We start from the raw sequence: 10,295 nt of genomic DNA, 5'->3' as shown, positions 1-10,295 counted from the left end.
CCCTCTTCTTCATCATCAGTAAACAACCCCACCCTAACGAGTGTTCAAGGTTGAGAACCAGAGTTATACATGAAGAGACTACCTAGTCGCAGCATGCGTTAACTGATAGTAAGTAAACTCCAAAAAGAGCAATAAATGCTTATGAAGCTAATGTATGCAGTTTGCATATCGTTTAGCCCAAGATTACACTTTGTAATCTGTCAATCCCCTTGGATACTAACAGTACTAAGGTGTGTTTCCCCCACGGTTTACAGACAGTCTTCGCAGATGGTAGGTAAACGAAAAATCACAATAGCGTATAACATTGTTGAGGAATCAACAATGTGTGGAATAACCATCGTGGTTAACTTTAAAAATCCACAAACACCCAAACCGAGCCATGACCTCTATTGGTGATTAGTAGACTTAAAGGTAATGTCATAGAGATAGTGCACATAAAGTGAAAAATGCTTCATAAGCAACAACTTGAGGAATATGCATGCCGTTCCAAATCAGCCTTTGCTAAACTCTAGGGCCCATAACACCTAGTGTGCCTGCATTTAGCAAAAAACAGATCCGAACGTGTATTTCCATGGTAATTCTTGCCAATACTTATGGAAAATGTGATGCGCCTAGCACACATTAAGAGGAATGTAAATAGTTCTGAAAAGAAACTAAATACTTTCATTTGCCATCTTGTGCAAGCTTTGCTTAAACGTCTGAACCATAATAGAAGGTGAAACAGTGATCACTTCTAGATACAAACAATGAAACATTTTCATTTGCTATATGTACAAACAACCATCTGTAATGTTGTTTAGCAATAGTTGTACGTAAACAAGTCATTCTAAGTATCTGACAATTTCTGGCCACAAAATTGCTCCTGATACGTCGTGCTAAAAATGGTCTAAAAAACAGATGTGACCAGCACTTAGGGACTTTTTCGTGGCACATATTTGAAATAGGGGGCACCAGTGTCAGTCCCAGAGACTCATATTCGCCACATATGGAATATGTCTCAACTAAGGATGTCTGAAAAAGAACATCGTACAAGTACAAGATGTACTTGTGTGTGGAGGTATCTCTAAACACTTTACGACAAGAGTGAGAGGGACCCTCATTCATTGCTCCACACTGGCTAAACCGAACTCCTTGAGTTTCTAGACCATGTTGTATCCTATGTGACAACATGTGCCAAATCGAACCCTACAAGGAGGTTCGTAACAGCATAAGGCAGAAAGATAGATTGGATACTTGGCCAAAAATACTTTGTGCCGACATGCCCTTGGCATGACTCTGTAACATTCAAGCGTACTTATACGCATTGAAAAACCAAGAAAAGCATACTAAAAATGGAATAACACCAAATCAGTAGATGCATACATGGAGATTTGAACGTAATGTCCACTTACCCGTATTCAAATGGAGAGGAGCACGTCCCCTACCTTTTGAAAAAAACAGCATTGCACTGGGAAGCCTGGGTGTTGCCTTTGCAATCCAAGCTCTCGGATTAGAATCTACGTAGTCAAACCCCTTGATAAGACTCTTTGTAGAAACTGCTCAACTAGCAGATAATGATAACCAACATAGTCAACCATGTACAGGTTGATTGGAATCGACTTGAAAAGTGTGTTCGTCTGCTACCTCGTGGTAGATTGTGGAATTATTTCCTTGAAAGTATAACTGGGAGAGATCAACGGTGATCCTCAATGCAGATCAAACGGTGATCCTTAATGCCTATGGGGTAATGTAGCAATCACCCGTCGGGTCTTACCCCAACACAGTATGTCCATAGACACTCTGTAGTGCTATAGAGAGAGCAGGAGATGCACACAAGTGAACTGCCAAGCTCTTATGGACAGCCATGCAGTCGCCAACAACTGATTGCTACATCTAGACTTTCTTGTAGAGATCAGTTGTTGTGAGTTGAAGATTATCAAAAACTCAACTTGAGTATCGCGTTGAAAACAAGTAGTGCAAAAATGACACCCTAAACATCCATAATGACAAGACTCTTGCTTTTCCATTAACGTCGATGTGTACTTCCGTGGGTATATCTTGAAAACAATCACCCAAAGAATTCCATTAGTTGGGTCTTACCCTTGTCCGGACATCGGCGCTTAGCCTGTTTGGCTCATAGCCCTTATGCAAAATAGTGTTCAATCGACGAACCGATGGAAGACTAATTTGAGTAGCATCTTAAGCATGTGCTAGCTGTGAGTTAGAGCACCTTGGCTCAAGATCACTCACGAGCAGAATATGTATCAAAATCTTACTATATTATCTCCTTAAAGAGAGAGAGAGAAAGAGAAGAAGAGCATGTTGGGCTGAGGAACTTTCCTTAAGGTTGTAGAGTGTGTACCCAAGCTGAGTGCCCTGACACATCTTATGCCTGACTTGCAACTTATCCTATAAGCATTCCACAATCTGTTTGTATAACGCGCTCATCGAGAGAGGCAACAGAAAAACACAAGTTAAATCTTGACCATCTACCCTGTAGAGTCGTGACTATATGAGTATGACTTGAAAGGGGCACGTTGCCGTTGAATCTAGTCGAAAATTTAGGTTCTTTTTAGTATTGTTGAGTGTTGATAACAACCAAGAATCCATCCGTACTCTGGCCTTGACAAAGTTGCGAGTGTGTTCACGGAAGCGTAATGGATGAAGCGGGAGAATTGAATTCACATTGCTAGTAGGCCTTGCAGAAAGAATGGTAAGCCCTTGCAGAGAGTGAAGGTCTAAAAGGTGAGAGCCCAAAACCATAAGTGCCTTGCACCAGCTAGATTGGTATGGATTCTGTGAGCTGATATTCCTCAATTTTCCAGTTCCTCAAACTTGTGTGCCACGTACTGTGATGCCAAGTCATTGGGCAGTACCTTGGCACAAGGGAGAAGTCTTGCTTTATATACAATTTCCAAAGCACTTTGCTTTGCACAATGACAGTAATTGCAAAGTAAAGTGTAAACAGGGAAAAACAAGAAAAAATTAAACTTGGTTAACCTGGTAGTTGTTGCTGCAACCAGCTGTCATGAAATTTGGAAGGAAAAGACTCCTTTTTTAATGGCTCATAGCCATATCTGCACAGACGTCCTCATATATCCTATACACCCGTCTGGTACATAAGGAAATAACCTGTAATAGGAAATCACCTGCAAAACACATTGCCTATTCCTTCCCAATTTTTGTATACTCCTAGCATATGCCAAACAGGAAAATCTCAATGCAAGATGCCGAATTGGAAGCCTTGCTTTCCTTAACAACTTATGGATTTCCTGAGAGCTCATACTCAAAGGATATGTATGCTCGTACTTGCGTGGCTTGATGTGTTATCCTCTGGATTTGTAGCTGGAGCCTTGCTCTTGTGATGTCGGTCACCATGTTGTCATACGCGAGATAGGTAAGGGAAAAGTAACCCCGAGTTGCATATGATTGCATGGCATGCAGTCATTTCCAATGACATTAGAAAACATGGTGGAGCAAATTTGCGAGCCTTGCCTGTACCAACATGTCACAGGCCTTGCCTGGCCTTGCCTGAACCTTTGGATCTAACATTGCCACGGAACCATGTCCGAGCAAAAATTCCAACCCAAAAATGAAACGTTTACCATAACAATGCTGAGAAGCTCTCGTCGAGTGGTGAAACCATGTTGTCTTTTTTCGGATGTTCTGCTTGGCTTGATTATGGAGTTGGAGCCTTGCTCGAGCAAGAAAACAAGCCCTAGCAATTTTCTTGACAACTGCTTGTAATGGGCGTTAATGGGTGGTCCTGTCGAGAACCTGCTGCCTCCTTCATCAAGATTAGTAACAAACCGTGTCTATCTCCATGAGAACCTCCCGCACTACCATGCCCTATCCTTTGCCAGGCATGGGAAGAAACATTGCTAGTAAATGAGAACATTGCTCACTCAAGCCGTGCTTGACTGTGAGTGGTTGTTGCTCATCGTATATTCAGAAAAACAAAAAATTATGCTATTGGTAATTCTCACAAGCCTTGCTTGTGTCGTAAGTATTGAAATTGCACAAGCATGTAAAAGAAAATTTCACGGCAGTATACATACCTGGTAAAGTACTCGCATCGATTTCCATAATAATGTTTGCCTTACATGTCGCAGGCCTTGCTTCTACTGCCATGCTAGAGTTTCCGGACACCATGATAACTATCCATGATAAGTCTCCCTTGGAACCAGCTCTCGGCCATCAAAGACGTCATCAATTTGCATCATTGCTTGAGGTGTCGCCCTCCGTGAGATCTCGACCACGTATGGACACGCCTTTGTAACATGGCTGCAAGTCGTTGTCAAAACCGAGACCAAGGCTATGTCATCTTATGGTCTGAAAGTTTTTGCGAAGCTTTGCAGATTCAGAGATTGCAGACTCCTTTGCATGAAAACCTGTGGGCACCCTTCCTAACCTTTTTAGACCTTTTAGGTTTTTGGGTCTTGGGCACTCGAGATGGGAAAGGAAGCAAGAAGGTCTGCAACGTGCATGGTGGATAGTGCCTAGTGAAAGAACCCGGATGAAGCACTTGTAGCATGATTCAGGGCATCCACCTATGACGAAAAACACGTAGCTTCATAGGGCAACCTCAACGAGCCGGCTCCCGCATGGTCTTGTGCAAATTGACAGCATGGTGCTCCCCTTTGTAAGCGGGCTTACACACGGCCGTCTCCTCCCGGGTTGCTCCTCCCTCAAAGGGAACTTGCCCACGACCCATATCTATGGAACTTTGGGAGAGAGAGAGAGAGAGAGAGAGAGAGAGAGAGAGAGAGAGAGAGAGAGAGAGAGAGAGAGAGAGAGAGAGAGAGAGAGAGAGAGAGAGAGAGAGATGCAATCACCTCCAAACAGCATGTCGACCCTTCTCCTTCCCTCCTCCATGGCTTTCCTCTACCCTGGCTCTGATACTAGTGAAAGGGCAAGGGGACTGGAACATGCTCATCACCACCCAACCATGCCCTATATAGGCCCTTGGCCTTCTAAATATAGGAACCCCCTTGACTGCATGTCCGTCCTAGCCCTTGGCCCGGACTGGTCCTACCCTTGTCCTGACAGTCTCTTTTTGTGAAGTGGAAGTGCTGAAGGTATAGCCTTGTGAGAACTTTAGCCAGTTTGTCGATCATGTATCCAAATATAGAAATAGCTAAGATTTGGGTGAAGATGTCAATTTGATTTTTTCTCCTTAGATCTCTTTGATTCCCCTATGGTTGGTAACTTTAAGGACTCAATTACAATGTCCTTGGTGATGTTGACTTCTATTGCCTGCGCTGGTGGGTCAGTGACTTGGGAAGCTCCATCCTCTCGAATGGATCCCAGAAGCTTGTAAGACCTTTGCAAATCTACACTGCACGATTGTGCTTCATAATATGCTAGCAGCCCTAGCGGTTGGTTAGCTTCATGTATTACTTCATCCTTGGCCACATCATACACTTGTTTGGGACGAAGCTGAATCTCCAGTTTCTTGATGTCTGGATTCTTGAACCTTCCCTAGAAAATGGCCACATGGTGTCCTTCAATCTTAGCCTCCAAAATGTATCCTTTCTTGGCTACCATGATGGGAGTTATTGGAGTCTTTGCAAGGTTTTCTTCTTTTAAGAAATTCTTGGTGATGTTTTCATTGAACCTGTAAGTCAAACACACAATTTTTCATGTTAGGGATATGTTAGAGAGGAAATGTCTATGTAACTCCTCATGTGAAGCTTGAAGCTGCCAAATGTTTTTGTGGTGCCTAAAGCTAGACTGTTTCTTAAGCTAAGTACACATGATGCATCTCAAAACATACCAACTTGTGACAAAAAATTGCAACCACAATAATAATTGTGCTTATTATCTAAGACTGATTGTAGGCATGTTTTTTGGACTTTGACTTCATGCATAGGTCAAGAGCATCATGCATAGGCGTTGATTGGCTTTTGGAAGGGTTTAGATCATTGTAGTGAGAGATGGGATGATTTTTGTAACAGATGGCTTTGAAATTGTCTAAGTGTAAGAGGGAATACGTGGGGTATCAAAATTTGCTCAAAGTTGGTGGGTGCGCTTGTAATGACATGGATAAACAATGTGGATAATTTTTTTTTGAAGTGGAGTTGATTCGGGACATGTAGATATTAATTGCAAGTATTATCTCCCCCCCTACTTTTTCAACTCTGAGACATTTTGGCTATGCTCACTTGTTTCCCTAGACTAGGTGAAGCCCCGAATGTGGTTTTGGTGACTTTTAGATTTTCAAAGTGCCCCTTCTGCACAATTTTGGAAATGAGAAGCCTTGGTGCATTTTTTAACCTATTGTAAAGGTGATTTTTTTTTTCTCACTTTAGTGAATAAATGGGTTTTTTGTGACGTGTGGGAGCAACGTGTAATGACACTTTGACAAAAGTTGGTCATTTTGGGCTACAAATTAAATAATAATCACGATTATTATCCACACTTGCAAAGTTTCATTCAAAAAATTTCTTTTGGTCACACACATGCTAACTAAGCCTAATACACAACGTTAGACCTTTTGAGATCTTAATTGGTTGCCCTAGGGTTGTCTTATCCACTTTTCTCTATAACATTCGTGATAGTTCCCCCTGCTTTAATTGTGATGACTTTTGGCCACCTTGAAGCATTTGGGCTTGTCCCATATGTCACGTAGAGTCCCCATGTTGACTTTGGGTAAATTTGGAGTTGATTTTTTGCCTTTGGTAAAAAATGAATCTTTGCACATCTTCGAGCCATTTTCTTATGCCATCAGTCCCAATTGAGTGTTTTCTTTTGATCCCACCTTCGCACATTGGCTAGAGAGCCTATGGGGAATCCTTCCGCGAAGTTAGAATTCAATGTTGACACTATGCCAAATTTGGTTGGTTTGGTATACCGAGCCAGCCGTTAAAATCATTTTTGCCCTCGTTAATTCCGAGGAAGGTTTTGCTAACCTAGGGTTTTTTAGGACTACCTTGACCTCGTATGCACGATATATGAAACAAGTTCATTAGTAGGTTAGGAACTTACCCCTCATGTCTTGTGTGAGAGTGTGCACTGTGAAACTCGCCAGAAGCTGTGTAAGGCACGTGCACATAAGTCTCTGAGAGCTCTCCCCAATGGTGAAAATTAGAAAGGAGACTACTTTTGGCCTACCAAGACTATACATACCTAGGCTTCCAAACTCACTTTCTCTCAAATCTCCTAGCTAGTCTTAGTAGATTGTGAGGTATAATCCCCTTTCAAACTTCTAGTTTTTTGCTCCTATTGCGTTGTTTCTGAAGATTTCAATAAATCATGTCCTGTGGCCCCAATTTAGGCCTCCCATCAGCAAGATTTGACATGTGTATCTATCCTTTATTTTGTATCAATAGGAGATCTTACATTCTTCTATATGTCCATGTTAACTATTTATCTTTTATTTTTGATCTTTTTACTAAGAAAAGTAACAAAAAATATTAAAGCCAATCTAAAAAATAGAAAACAAATCCAAAAATTACCTAAACAGACATAAACACTAAAGTTGGCCATATTTTTGCGGATTGCTCCATTTTGATTACTTTTTTGGCCCAAAAATATGCAAAAAGAACACCATATTAGAGAGTTGAGGACTTTAGAGCCAATTTGGGAATTGCCAATGTCTTAAAGATTTGACCATATAGACAAATCTCAAAATATTTCATAAGGGAAACTCTTTCCACAAGGTAGTACTTGAAAAGCCCTTCCGAGCCATGCTCTCAAAACTTTGGCTAATATTTGACCATGTGGTCAAATAATTTCAAAAGTGGGAATTGAAAAATTCTCAAATTCACTAATATGGTGTTAAAGAGTAAAAAATGCAATCTTTTTTTGTTGTTGTTGATAGTTACACTATATATATACATCTAATGGTTATCATATTATGTTATCCCCATTCTCTTTACCTTTAAGTGCATTTCTCATGGATTTTACAAAAAATATCACATGCTAACATAAAACACTTCAAATACTATCCTTTTTCTAACCGATTTCATTTGTTCAGATCTGCATTGAACATGCCTCCTCCCTCTTGATTGGAGTCCTCTAGGATGATAGTGTGTATCCTGGGTAGTATCATGCATGGGTTAATAAGTTGTGTCTATGCATAGTCTTGTTTGGCTCTACCATGTGTGTTGGTTGATGCATTCCAAAACACAAGATGTGCAAGAGGAGGGTCTTGAGAGGATTTCTCAAGGGTTTTGGATGTCAATGTTTCCTACTTCTGCTAGATCATTTATTTCAAAGATTGGTTGTTTCTTTTGTGGTTGTTGAATCTTTGGCACCCATTTGTAAACCACTTTTCTTGCTTTGGACTGTGATTTAACTTTTGATATCCACTCGTAAACCAAATTTCTTAGTTGCTTTACTTTAGGCTTTTCTTTGACACGCACATCCACTTTGTATTTGGTGACGGCTCTTTCTTGATTTGTTAGAGTTGTGGAGCTACTTGGGGTGATCTCCTTTGATTGGTTGATTGTTTCTTGGGCACCCAAATATTTCTAGGCTTTTCTTACAATTGAGCTTTCAATAACCAATATTGTATGGTTCCTTGCATGCCTTACTTATGAGGATAGATCTTCTACTGAGCTGTTGATATAGGTGTTATGCTTGAATTTTATTTTACCAACTTGGAAGCCATTAGGTCTACTTTCCACTCTTTCTTGTTGTATGCAAATGGCACCTTTAAATGTACACCTTTGAGTGCTATTTCTAATAATTCTTTGTTTCAATCTTGGATAGCTTTGTATGTCCATATACATGGAACTCCTAGTAGCATGTCTTCATTCATATGGCCATCTCAAATATAGATGAATGTGTGTGAGCAAAGAAATCCGTGCACAAAGATATTGAGGTTGATCATTCTCAATGCTGGAGTAAATTATTTATGACACATCTTCATTTTAAATTTGCAATACTCCAAGGGTTGAGTAGTCTCCTTTCTATAAGTTGAATATATTACTATGTTTATCCTAGCACCTGTATCTGCTAATGAGTTAAGTTTGAATCCATCTTTCAAGGTCATTATTATCATCATGTCCAATCCCTCAAGCCATTCGTCATCCATCTGATCTACTTCATCACCTTCCTCCAAAGCTTTGTCGTTTGTAGCTTGATCTTGCGTTCCTTGGATGCATGCATTATTCGTAGATGATCATTAGTCAATGTCATGTTATACTTTTGCAAATGACATCCACTAGAGTTTCAGTTTATTTCGCATCCAAGGTGGCCAATCAAGCGCCCTACTTGGTAAAACACATTTAATCACAAAAGGACCATGCCCCTTTTGTTTGAACTTGGGGATGTGTTGCCACAAGGAATAGACCAATATAAGATCTCCTTGCCTGAATATTTTTGTAAACAAATTTTAGTTAAAGAACTATATTTGTTTCCTTTTTTATTATAGATGTGTGCAATAGTTGCTAGTCTTTGCTCATCTAATTACTCAAGTCGTTATGACATTTTATGACATGTTTACTGTAGTTCATGTGCAACTTTGAGGGTTGGCAGTGAAAAATCCATTGGCAATATAGCATCAAGTCCATAGACAAATTAAATGGATTGGCAACTAGAGTTGTTTTATATGAAAACCTATAAACCCAGAGAGTTGAATGAAGATTCATCACCAAGTCTGTTCTTCTTGAGCTTACAATCTTTGGAAGTAGAGAGCCATGGATTTTTTTCATATGCTCTACTTCACCATTTATTTGAGGATAATAGGGTGCATATTTGTTATGGATAACCATAAACTCGTGAAGCAAGTTCTCTATCACCTTGTTGTGGAAATGTGTCACGTGATCACTTACAAGCTCAATACAAAGCCCATATCACATAAATATGCATTCGTACAACAATGCAGTTGTGGTTCGTGCATTATTATTCCTAGTGAATCTAGCTTTATTCCACTTAGAATGTTTATTAATAGCTACAATAATATATTGTGCTCGAGTTTTGTAAGTAGGTGGTTGTATGGGACCTGCATGTAATGAATGGGCTTTGCATCAGATGTAAGAAACTGGAAAGTATGAAACATTTGTTTCTGGATTTTCATCAAGTAAATGTGTGGTGGAATACTATCTTAAACTAATGTATGCTATGTTGGCAGGTAGAACTACTAAATTCAAATTGATATGTGGTCTTGTGCAATTAGAGGAACTGGGTCTTCATTCATGCTTATTGTACATGAGAATCTGGATGATCTCTTTTATTTGGCAAGCTAGGAATGCTTTAGTGTTTGATAAGCATACCAGGTTCTGTCAGTTTCCTTGGGGCATGCTTTAAAAAAAATTGAGGAAAGATTTTGTTTCATTGCGGAAGCTTTGCAAAGGCCGATGAAACAATAC

The sequence above is a fragment of the Adiantum capillus-veneris genome, chromosome 3, assembly GCF_014529385.1.
Source record: "Adiantum capillus-veneris isolate H3 chromosome 3, ASM1452938v2, whole genome shotgun sequence".
NCBI lineage: Eukaryota > Viridiplantae > Streptophyta > Polypodiopsida > Polypodiales > Pteridaceae > Adiantum > Adiantum capillus-veneris.
Note: the sequence above shows the minus strand (reverse complement) of the source record.